Source organism: Fistularia commersonii, chromosome 35 (genome assembly GCF_037954325.1).
Source record: "Fistularia commersonii isolate RoL2024-O1a breed Wild chromosome 35, RoL_Fcom_v1.0, whole genome shotgun sequence".
NCBI lineage: Eukaryota > Metazoa > Chordata > Actinopteri > Syngnathiformes > Fistulariidae > Fistularia > Fistularia commersonii.
Window position 1 is genome coordinate 1,323,801 of NC_141318.1, and position 17,643 is coordinate 1,341,443.

General features: G+C 44.9%; 1 protein-coding gene across 2 annotated transcripts in view; it reads left to right on the forward strand.

Annotated features, from left to right (window-relative positions):
- The window catches only part of sgcd (sarcoglycan, delta (dystrophin-associated glycoprotein)), a 202,219-nt gene that overhangs the window by 171,120 nt on the left and 13,456 nt on the right, over positions 1–17,643 (forward strand). The gene's annotated exons all lie outside the window — the stretch shown is intronic.

The window sequence follows — 17,643 nt, forward strand, 5'->3', positions numbered from 1 at the left end:
CATATATGCTAACTTCATATATGCTAACTGTAATCCTTGCTAACTCAAATCGACATCACAGATGAAGCGAGGCTAAGCTAGGCTAGCTGCCTCACAGAAAAAAAAAACAAAATTCAATCAACATATACTATGTATGTTGTAATTTCGACAGTTTCTGGTTGTATTCCATTCAGTCTGACAGGACTACAAATCCCAAGATGCTAATAACGTGCTAATATTAATATTGATGTTCAAAAATCTTAGAAATCCCTCGAGATGAATGTCTTTTTGCCGTCATTTCCGGACCTTAAGGCGCTATTTTTTTCCCCACGCTTTTAACACTGCGGCTGAAAACACAATGCGGGTAATTTATTGATATTTTGGGGGGCTAACTAAGCTTCACACCACCAAAAAATGTTTCTCTGTCACATCGGACTGTTTGGAAAAAAACATTTCCAGTAGTTAAAGTACAAAAAAAATTGTTTTCAGTGTAAATATCTGATGTAACAATGTGGACACCTGCAGATTATAGACAAGTGTGGCCTCTATTTATATTTATTTAGTTATTTTTATTTATAGATTTTTTTTTAATTTATTTGATTATTTTCTATTTTTACATACTTTTATTTAGACTTTTAGTGATATCCATTTATAGACAAGTGCAACCTATATATGTACACATATATGTATTTAGGTATTTATTATTTCTATTTTATTTATATATTTTTAATTCATATATTGTTTACATTTATTCATATTTTTATTTATATTTATTTACAGGCAATTGCTGCCTATATAGGTACACATATATTTATTTAGTTGTTTTTTTTTATTTTACTTTTATCTATATTTTTTTATGGAGAAGTGTGGCCTGGATATGAACACATACAATTATTTAGCTATTTTTAAGCCTTATATTCAGGTGCGTTCAATAGTCAAATCACGATACATGTACGACAAACATAGAACACTTGATGTTAGCAGAGTTAGCCACGAGCTACGAGCTAGCTCATATAAAAAAAAACAACACCTCGTGAAACAACACCGTTCTTGTCGATGCGGCTAATTGTTAGCGAGTTAACGACCTCTGCGCCGCCCCGCATGCGATTGGTCGACCCTCGGCTGTTTAGAAATGAAAGTAAACGGACGAGAACGTACCGTACCGACATGAACGCGCAGCAACATCTTGTGAAATAGCGCCTCCTCGCCCCCCCCTCGCCCTCGGGGGCATCTGGTTGTTTTCTGGAGCTCGTAGCGCTCGGGATTTTATGGACCCGCTTTCTCAATTATCCGGCTGATGAATGGCGTCTTCGGGACGAGCCCGTCGGTTGTTAAGAGCAGATGGATGGAGATACGATGCGGGTCTGAGAGCAACGCCGTTCTTCGCGGCCAAAGTCGGGAACGGGAGCCGACGGGAAAAAATTTGCAAACGGCGTTAATGTGCGAGTTAATAGCGGTATTAATAAGACTGCCTCGTCATTAAGAACGGTAAATGGACTTCGTTTATGGCACCCTTATACCTCGCCGGCGCTCTGAGTGCTCGCACGCTCGCGCCGCTGATGGATGACGCATCGCCCTCGACCCCGGCTCGTCGGGAGCGATGACGGGACGGGGATGTTCCCTCAAGGACACGCTAACAAGGAACGCTGGGACGGCCTCACCTGTGGTGCGCTAACGGCTAATATTACCCCAATTTCCTTTTGGATTTGTCTTTTTTGTTTTTAGCGGTTAGCATCTAATCGCCCGCCCTTCCATTCACATGTCATGTCGAGACATTCGCCCTTTCATTTGCTCGTCGGACCAATGAACCTTCTGACTGTGAGAGGAACCCTGAGGAACCCAATGGACACAAGGAGAACATGGAAACTCCACACAGAAAGACCAACTTCTCGTCAGAGGAGGAATCGCTAACCACCGCGCCGCCGCCGCACCTCCAATTTTTCCATTTCTTGTCCATTCGGCCCAGCAGGGGCAGGTTCCTCTCTGGTACCTCCTGGTTCTCCGACTTGAAGAGCTTGTATTCGGAAGCGCATCATGACCCCCGTTTCTTTTACGGGTATTAAGATCAGACGCCGCCGTCCAGGAATCCCCTGAGGAGATACCGACCAACTCCAACGCACAATGGACTCAAAGTTGGCTTTTAGATTTTTGAATATCAGCCGCCTTTTTTTCCCTGGACCCGACCTTTGACCTCCCGGGGCGCTCCTTCTCCATTTCCAGCAGGACAAATGAAAAAATATAGGAGTGGAGTTGCAAAGGAGAGGTTCGGGAGGAGGGTGAAATTGCAGATGAACTTCTGAACGAGGAGAAGACGACCCGGAGCTGTTTACTCTCAACGCCTCTCGCGGCTCCTTCAGATCAAAATTCGTGTGATTTTCAGATGAATGGTACCAATTTCCTGGCACTGCCGGGCCTCCCGCCGGGTCTTATCCTGCGGGCGTCAAAAAGCAAAAAAAAAAAAAAAAAAAAAAAGAAAGAAAGAAAGGAAGAAGAACAGGGGAGGAGGGAGTGCGTCGGTTAGCATTTGAGACCATCGCGAAGATACGAGAGCTACAAGTCAGTGCCGGCAGGAAGGGAATTGGATCCAGAGGGTTCTTGGTTGGGTTCTTCTCCATGTGGAACCTCCATGTCCTTCCACCCGGGTTCTCTCCGGGTTGTTTATCTCGTTCCATACTAAATGAATGGATGATAGCCCAGTGACCATCGGATCTCCATTTCGACAAGAACAAGAACCTTCTTCTTGGGAAGAGGTCCAATGGTCACTGGACTATCATCCAATCCTTTAGGTTGAAATTTGAATTTCTTCAACTCCAATTGCCCGGACAAGAAGATCTCCACAAGAGTTCACCATGACCTGGATGACTGAGAACCTCCACAACAACAAGGTTCTTGTTGTTCTCCCCATCCCTACATTTCTGGATGTGGGTCCTCCATGTTCTCCATGTTCTCCTTCCGTCTTCCCCCACAGCCCGAAACCGACCCAGGAGGTCCATTGAAGATCGAACCGTCCGTAGACGTGAATGAGAGGCTGAATGGTCAGCTAACTCCACGCGTGGACCCCGTGATTGACGTCCGCGCTAGCCGGAATTAGCGCCGAACCGAACTAGACGATGATTAGCGATGCTAGTCGCTGTTCACGTCTGACATTTGCGATTCGCTCGCCGTCTGTCATCTCGTGAGAAGCCGCGGGGATTTATTAAAAAAAAAAGAACGAGGAGCCAAAGCCATCCTTCTAGACGCGCTACAAAGTCATGACGCAAATTAGCATTTAGCCTCGCGTCCCCGGCGATAATTATAGACTCGCGTGTCACCTGACATTTTCCCGCGCGGCTCGGAGCGTTTTTGTTTTCATTCTCCTTTATCTTGTCAGACAATTGAGTGGGAGCGGCGTTCGACGTTCTTTGACAGGCCGCGGAAACACGAGTTTCTTTCAAATGTTTTCTTTTTTTTGTTCCTGAAGGAAGAAAAACACGACTTGTAGAAAACAACGGCGTCCTCCCGAAGCATGCCATCGGGCTCGTCGGACTATTTTATTTCGGCACTTGGAAGTGAAAAGTCAAAGCTGGCGTGACCTTGAGAAGCTCACGATTTGTCCTCTTGATTTCTTATTATCGCCTCTTTCACTTGGTTTTAAAATTAGCGTGTCGAGCTAACTTGTCGCTAAGGCGACCAGGGGGGGCCATTCTTTGTCTCTGGCCGATAATGGCTGGAAGCAAGGGAGGAGAAAGGAAGAAGTGATGGAAAGGAAGGACTGGTAGAAGAATTCAGAGCCTGGAGTGGAGCTAGCAAGGGTGGAGAGTCACGCAAGTTAGGGGCGCTAATTGCCCGTTAGCTTATTCAAACTCCGGGTCCGTCTTTGTCGTATTTTGATTCAAATTCGTTCCACGCCACCCGACTTCATCAGCATGAGGTGAAGAAGCTGTGAAAACTATTTTGATGGTTTTAATTGTCAGACGGGGCGATGTCCCCCTAACGAGGCCCAGTTAATTACCAGAGTTTTATTTGGCGAGTTCGTTGTGGACTGACGAATCGCATCGCCCCGTGGATTGATGGTGGTCTACGGGGTGAGTGACGCCGGCGGTAGCAGTGTGGGCTAATCAAATCTGCAGTCGTGTCCATTAGCAAAACTAATGTAGCTTAAGCTTAGCTGGTGTTGGGCATTGGCTGAGCGACAGGCTAATATGTGGCTAACTCTAGCTCTGGAGTGTTAACTCTGTAGACAGAGCTAACCAAAGATAGTAGACACCTAGCAGATGGCTAACATGAGCCCTGACAAACGCTTTAACACTGGCAACAAGGCTCAAGATAATTTGCGGCTAACAGATGGCTAACGCAAGCCCTGAAAAACGCATTAATACCATTGACATGGGCTAACCAAAGGTAATACGCAGCTAACAGATGGCTAACACTAGCCTTAATGAAAACTTTAGCACTTTTGATAGTGGCTAGCTCAAGATGATTTGCAGCTAACAGATGGCTGATGCTAGCCTTGAAAAAATGCATTGATACCGGTGACAAGGGTTAGCCAAAGGTAATACGCAGCTAACAGGGGCTAACTCTTGCCCCAACAAAAGCTTTATCACTGTTTATAATGGCTAATGCAGCTAACGGAGGGCTAACACAAGCCTTGAAGAAAACCTAAGCACTTTCGATTGCAGCTAACTCAAGATAATTTGTAGCTAACAGATGGCTAACACTTGCCCTGAAAATGCATTCATACTGTTGTTGGCAAACTAAAGTACGCAGCTAACAGAGGGCGAACACTAGTCCTGACGAAAACTTTAGCACTTTTGATTGCAGCTAACTCAAGATAATTTGCAGTTTACAGATGGCTAATGGTAGCCCTGAAAAAAAGCATTTATAATGTTGTTGACAAATCAAAGTACGTAGCTAACCGAGGGCTAACACTTGCCCTGACAAAAGCTTTAACACAATTAAAGATAATAACAAAAGCTGTGGCATAGTTCACGAATAGCTCAACGAGACAGAAGTTTCAGTGCTAGTAGCAGGGCTATAAAAGGCTAATACACTGCTCAGAAATGTTAATGCTAACGCTAAAGCACAGTGTACAACATTAAACACATGGATAAACTCTAGAGACAAGCCTAGTGGAAACACACAGGTAGCAACATGCTCTGTGCTAGCTAATCATTTGCGATCATGTGACTGACGGAGATGAACGGGGATGCTAATAAAGTACAAAACAAATGTTTGCTACCGTTCCAGTCGGGCTGTCGGTAACAGAGCAGAGCCAACATGGTATCACGGCGAGTGTTCAGCCGCCGCTTCTTATCGACACGTCGGCGTTCTACACACTTCTCCGCCTCGCCGCCGAATATTGGGATCGGAGATATTTGTGTTTGTTCTTCAAACAGACTTGTCTTAATATTTGCCCAAAAGGTCATGGCTTTCCCTCTTGGGCGCTCAAGCGGTTGGGTGCCAGTTACAAACCTAGCGTGTCTTCTTCCTCTGCCAGTTAGCTAGTTTAGCACAGCTAACCAGATGGAATCCACATGAAACGGTACCTGGACTTCTTATGTTCGAGTCAATTCATTTAAGGCATACAAGTCACTGCAAGAGAAACAGTAGCTGGACTTCCTATTTTCGAGTCAATTCATTTAAGGCATACAAGTCACTGCAAGAGAAACAGTAGCTGGACTTCCTATGTCCGAGTTATTCATTTAAGGCATACAAGTCACTGCAAGAGAAACAGTAGCTGGACTTCCTATGTCCGAGTCATTTCATTTAAGGCATACAAGTCACTGCAAGAGAAACAGTAGCTGGACTTCCTATGTCCGAGTCATTTCATTTAAGGCATACAAGTCACTGCAAGAGAAACAGTAGCTGGACTTCCTGTGTTCGAGTCAATTCATTTAAGGCATACAAGTCACTGCAAGAGAAACAGTAGCTGGACTTCCTATGTCCGGGTTATTTCATTTAAGGCATACAAGTCACTGCAAGAGAAACAGTACCTGGACTTCCTATGTCTGAGTGATTTCATTTAAGGCATACAAGTCACTGCAAGAGAAACAGTAGCTGGACTTCCTGTGTTCGAGTCAATTCATTTAAGGCATACAAGTCACTGCAAGAGAAACAGTAGCTGGACTTCCTATGTCTGAGTCATTTCATTTAAGGCATACAAGTCACTGCAAGAGGCGCCACTTCACTCCGGCTTAGCGAGGTCGATCAGATGACGATCAGATGGGCCGCGGGGCGCGCTATCGTAGCGTCCGAACTCCGCGGCCCCCCCTCCCATCCGCCCGTCCGCCCTTCCACTCATCCCTTTGCCTGCGAGGGCCGGGGTCGGGGTCGGTAATGAAGTCCTGAGCCTCTAATTGGAAGGAATGATAGCAAGCAGGACGTTTGATATCCCTCTGCAAATAGGACAGCGGCTCGGCCTCAGCTGATTAGCATGGCAGCAGAACCGTGTGTGTGTGTGTGTGTGTGTGTGTGTGTGCACTCGCGCGGATGTGTGCAATAAGCTATTTCAGTCACGCACACACATATACAGTACATGTATATGTGACCTATTCATTAAACACACTCCGAACGCAGATGGGCAAATATTAGACAAGTCTGTTTGAAGAACAAACACAATTACCTCCGATCCGAATATTCGGCGGCGCGGCGGAGAACCGTGTAGAACGCCGACGTGTCGATAAGAAGCGGCGGCTGAACACTCGCCGTGATACCATGTTGGCTCTGCTCTGATGCCGAAAGCCCGACTGAAACGGTAGCAAACATTTGTTTTGTTTTTTATTAGCATCCCCGTTCATCTCCGTCAGTCACATGATAGCAAATGATTAGCTAGCACAGAGCATGTTGCTACCTGTGTGTTTCCACGAGGTTTGTCTCTAGAGTATATCCATGTGTTTAATGCTGTACACCATGCATTAGCGTTAGCATTAACATTTCTGAGCAGTGCATTCACCTTTTACAGCCCCTGTAGGGGCTAGTGTTAGCCCTCGGTTAGCTGCGTACTTTGATTTGTCAACAATAGTCAAATGCTTTTTTTCAGGGCTACTATTAGCCATCTATAAACTGCAAATTATCCGGAGTTAGCTGCAATCAAAAGTGCTAACGTTTTCATCAGGACTAGTTTTAGCCCTCTGTTAGCCGAAAATTACCTGGAGTTAGCTGCAATCAAAAGTGCTAACGTTTTCGTCAGGACTAGTTTTAGCCCTCTGTTAGCCGAAAATTATTTTGAGTGAGCTGCAATCAAAGTGCTAAAGCTATCATTAGGACTAGTGTTAGCCCTCTGTTGGCTGCATAATATCTTTGGTTAGCCATCATGACCGGTGATAAAACTTTTGTCTGGGTTAATGTTAGCACTCGGTTAGCTGCGTAATTTGGTTTGCCAACGGTATGAATGTATTTTTTTCAGGGCTCACGTTAGCCATCTGTTAACTACAAATTATCTTGAGTTAGCTGCAATCGAAAGTCCTCAGGTTTTCGTTAAGGCCAGTGTTAGCCCTCTGTTAGCCACAAAACATCTTGGGTTAGCTGTTATAAATGATGATAAAGCTTTTGTCAGAGCAAGTGTTAGCCCCCAGTTAGCTCCATATTACCTATGGTTAACTCTTGTGAATGGTATTAATATATTTTTTCAGGACTAACGTTAGCCATCGGTTAGTAGCATATTATCTCGTGTTAGCTACAATCAAAAGTGCTAACGCTTTCGTCAGGGCTTGTGTTAGTCTTCTGTTGGCTGCAAATGATATTTGGTTAGCCCTTGTTGCAAGTGTTGAAGCTTTTGCCTGGGCTAATGTTAGCCATCTGCTAGACGTGTGCTATCTCGGTTAGCTCTGTCTACAGAGTTAACACTTTTTTCAAGGCTAGAGTTAGCCACATATTAGCCTCTTGCTCAGCCATGTTCAACACCAGCTAAGCTTAAGCAACATCAGTTTTGCCATTGGGCACGAGCACGGATATGATTAGCCCACACCGCTACCGCTAGCCCCGATTGCTGCTCGTGTTAAAGCATTTGCCAGGGCTAATGTTAGCCATCTGTTAGATGAGCACTATCTTGGTTAGCTCTGTAGACCTTGCGAATATTGCTAACGGCCACCGTTACCTCGGCGACGCAAGCGGAAAGGGGCTAGCGACAGCCGAATGCACAAAATCAGATCGGAACATCGTCAAGGAAAGAAAATGCCCCGACTTGTGGAAGTTTTTTTCCGGCAGAATGAAGCCTCGGAGATTACGCGACGGGCTAAACCATCCCGAGGGACGGGAGGGGGGGGAGATTAGCCGCTAAAATGCAAAGTGAGTTTGATCGGGCGGCGGATCCATAACTGAACACGGACGGTTGGCTTCTCTCGGCCGATGTTCGCATTAGCTCCGCTGCCCCGGGCTCATTAACCGAAGTTTATTTATTTGTTTACCCTTTTTTGTTTGAGAAGTAATTAGCTCCTTGACCAGGAAGTTTTAATTACGTTGAAGCAGTAAGTCCGCTACCCGTCTCTTCCCGATTCTCGCTACTATTTAAGCGCTAATATGTTTGGAAAACCCGTTAGCGGCTTCATTAAGCCGACGGTCCGGCCTCCTTCCGGAGATACGTTAGCTTCAGCGATTCCGACATCTTCTGGCTCCTGGTCCGGACCATTAATCCAGAGTCATCTCCATAACCGGCGTCGACAGCAAGCTAGCCGGGTGTTTGCGTATCATCTGACGCGAGGATGACAGCACCGCCGCTGGATGGATGCCGGAAGGAACCGCCGCCGCCGCCGTCATTGTCGAGACGCCCCGCCGATCACTCGCCAGAGCTCGGCTGTCACTCCGGCGGCGGAATCTCTGCCTTCTGTCAAAACACAGAAGAAGAGAAAAATGCTGAAACCCAGAGGAGGAGGAATTGTGGAAGGGGGAAGGGAAAGGGGGGGCAGATACCACCAAGGTTAAATGATTTATATACTCTGGCTGGTTCGGGAGAAATGGTCGCCGGCTGCATCCTGTACCCTGACAGCTCAATCGCTCTGTCACATGGCGGCGACCATTTTTACAACCAACCCCCCCCTTCCGCGACTTATCTCACCTGGTTTCTCCCGCTATCTGTCGTTGTCATTTTGCTTCCCCTCCATCTTTGTTGCACTGTAACTCCCTGCCCCCCCTCCCCTCCCCGGCTTTTTTAATCTACCGGACTCCCCTTGAATGAGCGCCGCTGATTTGCGGGGTAAACCATCACGGCGGCGGCGGCGGCGGCGGCGGCGGGTTGGGGGTGTCGAGGCGCGGGGAGTCTATTTATTTGAATATCCGGCTCCTCGAGTCGGGCTGAAAAGGCGAAATTGGAGAATATTGCAAACTCGGCGGCCCCTCGCGGAACAATATTGAAAGATAATGAAGGGTGAAAATAAACGGGAGAATTTGATTGTTCCTGAAGCTGCTGGAGAATCGGTGAAGGCGGGGGGGGGTGAAAGTTCGTGCAGGTAGCCTGAATGGTAGCGTAAGCTATGCAGATGGCGTAGAATTGTGCAAAAGCTTGGACAAAAAGGGGCGGTATGTCCCTAGAGCTTCTGCAGCTTAGGATACAAGGTACACTCTTGAATGTCCTTCAGGGGGAATCTTGTCTGGATCCTCACCGAGGACCTGGATGCCTTGGGTGATCCTACCAGGGGTGCAAGGACCCAGATAGCTGAGCTTCTAGGCTCATTGGGTCACACAAGCCCTTCCACCATGGCAAGGTGAGGAGTTCGGGCCTCCAGCAGGGGTTCAGGGTGGAGCAGCCAAGTGACCTGGCTCGGTAATCCAGGCAGGATGTATCTCAAACCACTTCCTGGTGAGGGGTTCCAGGCAGGTCCTGACAGGAGGAGGCCCCAGAACATGCCGGACATACATGTCTCAGCTGGGGGTTCCTTGTGTAAGTATACATTTCTTGGGATGATGCTTTGCTTAAGGCACTGTTTTTCCTGGCCCTGGCCCTGGACCTTCAGCTGGGTTGTTGAGGACTACATGTGCTTCATCTGGCTCCTCGAGTTGGACTGAAAAGGCAAAAATTGGAGAATATTGCAAACTTTGCAACCCTTCTAGGAAGGGTGAAAATAAATGGTAGAATTTGATTGTTCCTGAAGCTGCAGGAGAATCGATGAAGGTTGGGGGTGGTTGAAAGTTCGTGCAGGTAGCTCAATTGATTGCATAAAAAATGCAGATAGTGTTGAATTGTGCAAAGGATTGTACAAAAAAGGGGCGGTATGTCCCTAGAGCTTCTGCAACTTAGGATACAAGGTACACTCTTGAAGGTCCTTCAGGGGGACTCCTGTCTGGATCCTCACCGAGGACCTGGATGCCTTGGGTGATCCTACCAGGGGTGCAAGGACCCAGATAACTGAGCTTCTAGGCTCATTGGGTCACACAAGCCTTTCCAAAATGGCAAGGTGAAGAGTTTGGGCCTCCAGCAGGGGATCAGGGTCGAAGAGCCAGATGAAGTGGCTCGGACATCCAGACGTATCCCGAACCCCTCCTGGTGAGGGGTTTCAGGCAAGTCCCATTGGAGGACCTAGAACACTCCGGACATACATGTCTTGGGCCGGGGGTTCCATGTGTACACGTACATTTTTCGGGACGTCACCTTGTTTAGGGCGCTGTTGTCCGTCCTCTCCGTGCAGTTACGGCCCCGGACTTTGGGCGGTGTTGTAAAGGACTACATGTGCCTCATCCTGAATCCATATTTGTTGTTGCTATGACAACCCAACCCGAGTGATTTTGTTGTCTGAGGTCCACCCAATAGCTTATCCGGATCCCCGCTAGCATCAACCTGACCCAGATCCGCCGCGCAGCTTCGGAAACCCCATTTAATACCGAATCCCTTCCCCACGCCTAAAACCCGATCGCGGTTCAAACCCAGAGCCTTTGATTCGCTCGGTGGCGCTGCGCGGCGCCCCCTAGTGGCCTCCCAGCTCACCGGCGGCGAGGGTTTAAAAGCTCGACAGGTTTGTTTACCAAAGCCGGACGTAATCTCCGGGAAATCCCAGCCGCCCCGTCGGGAAAACGCAGCAAAGCCAGCCTGGATACAACGTGGCGGGCGCTCCGATTCATAAACGTCCGAGGAGGAGGACGGGTTTTCGCCGCCGCTTGTTTCAGATTCGAGGCCATAAACGTCTGGTTTACAGTGAGCGGGCGGAGGAACGACCTCTAAACACAACTTCACGGGGCTCTTCGTTCTCCATAAACGCTTTGAAAAGTTGCGTTTACGAGGCGTTTTATTTCAAGTTACGAGAGCGAGAGAATGAAAAGGAAATTGAGAAGAAGAAAAAATAAAAAAAGGAGGTCGCCGGTTCCCGCCGTGGAAGCGGCGGCGGCGGCGGCGTTTTTCCCCCGAAGGCTTTTATTTCCGAGCGGGGAGACGGACTTCCCGCGACTCAAACGCGCCGAGAAAGAAAAGAAAACTCTCTTTGTCGGAAGAAAAACCAGACCCTTTCGGTCGCGGTCGAGTCAAGGGAAGAAATAGATCTGTAAAAAGTATAAATATGATTTATTCCAGGTTTTACTTCACTTTGGTGCCGTGACTCAGGGACTCAAGTAAGATCTACCTTTGTCACTTCTCGGTTTACCTGTTTAATACGCGGCTAAATGATTCTTGTTCTTGTAAAAATGGATTATTCCATTTATCACACGCAAAAATAAAAGCTTTTCGACATGGGGACGGATTTAAAAAAAGAAAACAAAACAACACTGAACACTTTCAGCACTGAAATACCTCAGCTAGCGGTTAGCAACCTGTTAGCTTGTTCGTCCGCTAACATTTTGTCCGTGTGCGGAAATTTAGATAGCTAAGTTGTACATGAGCCGAAGTACCGTCTTATATTTTGTATATAGATATTTTGTATCAAAATATTTGGGATGTATATATTGTGTATATAGATATTTTAATATGGTTATTTTGTACATAGATAATTTGTAGCTAAATATTTGGTATATAGATATTTTGCATCTAAATATTTTGTATGTAGATATTTTGTATCTAAATATTTTGTTTCGAAATACTTTAATACAGATATTTTTGTATACATATTTTGTATTTAAATATTTTGTATATAGATCTTTTAATAGAGATATTTTTATATACATATTTTGTATATATTTTTTGTAGGTATAGTGTATATAGATATTTTGAATCTAAATCTTTTAATTTAGGTATTTTGTATACAGATATTTTGTATCAAAACATTTTGTATATAGATATTCTTATATACATATTTTGCATATAGATATTTTGTGTAAGTATTTTGTATATAGATATTTTGTATGTAGATAGTTTGTATCTAAATATTTTTATATAGATATTTTAATGTAGGTATTTTGTATGTAGATATTTTGTATCTAAATATTTTATATAGATATTTTTATATACATATTATGTATATAGATTTTTGTATAGCTATTTTGTATATATATATTTCATATGTTAATATTTTGAATATAGATATTTCGTATCTAAATATTTTGTATATAGATCTTTTTATGCACATTTTTTTTCTAGATATTTTAATGTAGGTTATTTTGTATGTAGATATTTTGTACCTTAATATTTTGTATGTAGGTATTTTGTATCTAAATATTTATATATAGATATTTCAATACAGGCATTTTGTATATTGATAATTTAATATAGATATTTTCTGTATACATATTTTGTATATAGATTTTTGTATAGGTATTTTGTATTTATAAATTCTATATGTTAATATTTTGTATATAAGAATTTTGTATATAAATCTTTTTGCATAGGTAATTTGTATATAGCTATTCAGTATGTAAATATTTTGTGTATAGGTATTTTGTTTGTAGGTATTTTTGTATATATATATTTTTTAGACTTATTTTAATCCTTTTTTCAATACTTTTCTCATCCCTCCACTGCTTTCCTACGTAGCTCGGCGCTAATGCTAACACACCGCTAACGACATTCAATCGGGTTCTCCGTTCCCTGGCGGTTCTAGAACCGCTTGAAGGAACACGTGGAACCCGGAGAACCCGGTAGGTCTGATGTAACGCAGGCAAAACCAAGGTGAGATGGCAAAATATCCACGTCTCCTTGAAGGCGGCGAAAAATCCCGCCGAGAGAGAGGATTTCCGGGGCGAAATAAATGGTCGGCGGCGGATTGATCGCCCCCACCCGTGGCCGGCTCCGTCTGCCCTTCCCGACACGTTGCCACGGCGATTAAATCTGGAGTTCAGAAAGAGTTTATAAAGGGAGGGATCTATTATTAGCACTCCGGTTGCTACATCTTCTGTATTTTATTGTGATTTTAACGGCCGCAGGCAGGAAGCCCGAATCCCCCGGTATGCTCGGTAAGAGGTCCAAGGGAGTTGTAACTCCCGCTCCTGGAATCGCCGTCCGACGCGGCGTGGAGGCGGGAATCTGACGGATTGAGGGTCGGCGTCGCGCGCCGTTAGCCGAGCCGTTAGCCGAGCCGTCAAGAGCCGGCGTTAGCGTCGCTAGCACGTGCCTTCGCGCTCGCGTTCCGCCCCCCCGTTTTATCTTAACAGCCTCCACTTTTGGATCTTATCATCTGTTCACGGATGATTGCGGGCGTCTTTGAACGCAGCAGTGCTACTTTTAGCACTCTTAACAAGTACGCATGTGATATTTTGGTTGTGCGATTTGAGAAATAATAACTTGATGTCTGATCAGCGGGAGCCAAGATATGAAGTGGTGCCTCTTCTGGATGGAGGGGCCGGGGGGCGGAGGTGGGATGGGTATCCAGTTATATCCTGGCACGGCAGTACTTTCAAAAATAGCTGTACTTAGCAGTACTTTAGGGTCTAAAAGTAGAGTGGCTTGTTTTTACATGCTTGAGATTCACAGGATTACAAAGGCTTCTGGTACTACTTGTATTCATGTACTGTTACTGAAGTATCAGGTATGGCTGGTACTCAAGTAATGGGTACAACTGGTACTCAGGTTTGATCTACAGCTGGTACCTAGGCATCAGGTATAGCTAGTACTTTTGTATCCGGGTATGATTTGATACGCGGGAATGAGGTACAACTGGTACTCAAGTAGCAGTTATGACTTGTACTCTGGAAGCAGGTACAAATAGTACTGGGGTACAGGTGTGATTGGTACTCAGGTATCATTTGTTACTGGTACTCCGGTAACAGGTACAATGGGTACTCTGGAATCAGGTTCAGACGGTACGTTTATATCAGGTACATGGGACATCTGGTACTTCACATCAGGTACAATTGGTACTTTAGAATCAGGTAGAAAGGGTACAAGGGCACAGGAATGACTGGTTCTCAGGTATCATATACAACTAGTACTCTGGTATTAGTACAACTTTACCAAGGAAGCAGGTATGACAGACGCTCTGTTGTCAGATACAGCTAGTACTAGTGATATTAGATCCAGCTGGTCCTCAGGTATCATATATAAGTGGTACTCTTGTATCAGGTACAAAGGGAACTAGACACAGGTCTAACTGGTCCTCCAGTAGCACATATTACTGTGGTTGTGGTATCGGACACAACTAGTATTCTGGTATCAAGTACAACTAGTACTCAGGTAGCAGGTATGACCAACACTAGTGCAACTGGTACTTAAAGGTACAAGTACTTAAATATAAGATCCAGCTCTGGCAGCAAAAATTACGGGTGCTCACGTATCAGGTACAACTAGTACTCTGGTATCAGGTACAATCGGTACTCTGGTATTAAGTGCAACTAGTATTCAGGTAGCAGGTATGACCAACTCTGGTACCAGGTACAACCAGTACTCATGTGTCAGGTACAACTAGTACTCTGATGTCAGGAACAACTAGTACTCTGGTGTCAGTTACAATTGGTACTTCGGCATCAGCCACAACTAGTATTCAGGTAGCAGGTACAACTAGTACTCTGGTATCAGGTACAACTAGTACTCTGGTATCAGGTATAACTAGTACTCATTTGTAGGGTACAACTAGTACTCATGTGTCAGGTACAACTAGTACTCGTGTCAGGGTCAACTAGTACTCTGGTGTCAGGTACAATTGTTACTTTGGCATCAGGTACAACTAGTATTCAGGTAGCAGGTACAACTAGTACTCTGGTATCAAGTACAACTAGTACTCTGGTATCAGGTACAACTAGTACTCTGGAGTCAGGTACAACTAGTACTCTGGAGTCAGGAAAAATTGTTACTTTGGCATCAGGTACAACTAGTATTCAGGTAGCAGGTACAAGTAGTACTAAGGCATCAGGTACAACAGGCACTCAGGTAGCAGGTATGACCAACACTGGTATCAGGTACAGCTGGTACTCTCGTATCAGGTGCAACTAGTACTCATTTATTGGGTACTACTAGTACTCTGGTGTCAGGTATAACTAGTACTCTGGAGTCAGGTATAATTGGTACTTTGGCATCAGGTACAACTAGTATTCAGGTAGCAGGTACAACTAGTACTCTGGTATCAGGTACAACGGGCACTCAGGTAGCAGGTATGACTAACACTTGTATCACAAACAGCTGGTAGTCTGGTATCAGGTACAACTAGTACTCATTTTTAGGGTACAACTAGTACTCATGTGTCAGGTACAACTAGTACTCGTGTCAGGGTCAACTAGTACTCTGGTGTCAGGTACAATTGTTACTTTGGCATCAGGTACAACTAGTATTCAGGTAGCAGGTACAACTAGTACTCTGGTATCAGGTACAACTAGTACTCTGGAGTCAGGTACAACTAGTACTCTGGAGTCAGGAACAATTGGTACTTTGGCATCAGGTACAACTAGTATTCAGGTAGTAGGTACAACTAGTACTCTGGTATCAGGTACAACGGGCACTCAGGTAGTAGCAGGTATGACCAACACTCGTATCAGGAACAGCTGGTAGTCTGGTCTCAGGTGCAACTAGTACTCATTTGTAGGGTACAACTAGTACTCATGTGTCAGGTACAACTTGTACTCTGGAGTCAGGTACAATTGGTACTTTGGCATCAGGTACAACTAGTATTCAGGTAGCAGGTACAACTACTACTCTGGTACCAGGTACAACGGGCACTCAGGTAGCAGGTATGACCAACACTTGTACCAGGAACAGCTGGTAGTCTGGTATCAGGTGCAACTCGTACTCATTTATAAGGTACAACTAGTACTCTGGTGTCAGGTACAACTAGTACTCATTTATAGGGTACAACTAGTACTCTGGTGTCAGGTACAGTTGGTACTTTGTCATCGGGTACAACTGGTACTCTGGTAGTACACAGCTAGCATGTAGCACTAGCACACAGGTAAGATTCAGGTAGTGCCGGTACTTACTCTAGTATGTCCGGTCGTCGGTACGACAAACTGCCGCCTTGTCATTCCGAAGCCCGTCTTTTTAAATGACCGGCGTCGCCGCGGCAACACTGCAGGTAGGGATGGCGCAGACGGTGCTGGACCTCTGGAGGCGCTGATGTTCCTCTGCTCGCCGCCTGTCAGGAAGTTCAACGCCGCCGAGTGAAGACGATGCGGTCGTGTCAAAATACCTTCAGGAAAACATCCGCGGCTTTTTCCTCTCGTGTTACCGCGGCGATTTGACAGTCCCATAATGGAGGTGTCAGCGGTTTGACTCGTTGAGACACACACACACACACACACACACTCCGAAACACACATTGTAACCGACAAGGCCAGTACTTTACTTTCTATTGCTAAGCGCCGCTGATGATGTCGCCTTGTTGCCGTGGCGCCCGGGAGGGATGAGGCTCGCCGTCATGGCCGCCGCCGTCATGGCCGCCAGCAGAGACTCTGTGATTGCAATGCTTCTCTGAGATCAGGGTCCAAGTGTGCATTCATTCATTCATTCATTCATTCATTCATTCATCCATTTATTCTATAATTCATACATTCACTCATTCATTTATTCACTCATTCATCCATTCATTCTATTATGCATACATTCACTAATTCACTCATTCATTTAATCACCTATTCATTCATCCATTCATTCACTCATTCATTCATCAATATATTCTCTAATCAATTCATTCAATAATTCATTCATCGTCATCTGTTATTCATCCATTCATTCACTAATCCAAACATTCATCCATTCATTCATCCGTTTATTTATCAATTCATTCGCTAATCCAATCATTCACTTATTCATTACCTCGTTCACTCACCCATTCACTCATCCATCTATTTATTCACTAATCAACCATTCACTAATCAAAGCATTTACTCATTCATCAGTTCATTCACTCACCAAAGTATTCACCCATACATTTATTCTCTAATCCAATCATTCACTCATTTGTCCTGAATTCATTCATTCATTCACTCATCAATCATTCACTAATTTAAGCATTCACTCATTCATCTATTAAAGCATCCATCCATTCATCTACTCACTCACTCATATTCATTCATTCATATATCTATTCTCTAATCCAATAGTTTACTCATTCATTCATCCATTCATTCACTAATCAATCATTCACTCATTCATCCATCCGTTCATCCAATTATTCTCTAATCCAATCATTCACTCATTCATTCATTCACTAATCAATCATTCATCAATGCATCCATCCGTTCATCCATCTGTTCATTCATGCACCCATTTATTCTCTAATTCAATTTTCACTCATTCATTCATCCCTTCATTCCGTCCCTGTGTTGTGCGGTGGTTGGAGGGGCGGAGCCTGATGGGGCGTAAGCAGGACGGGAGGCGGGGCTTAACCCAGAAGCGCCACCTGTCAATCA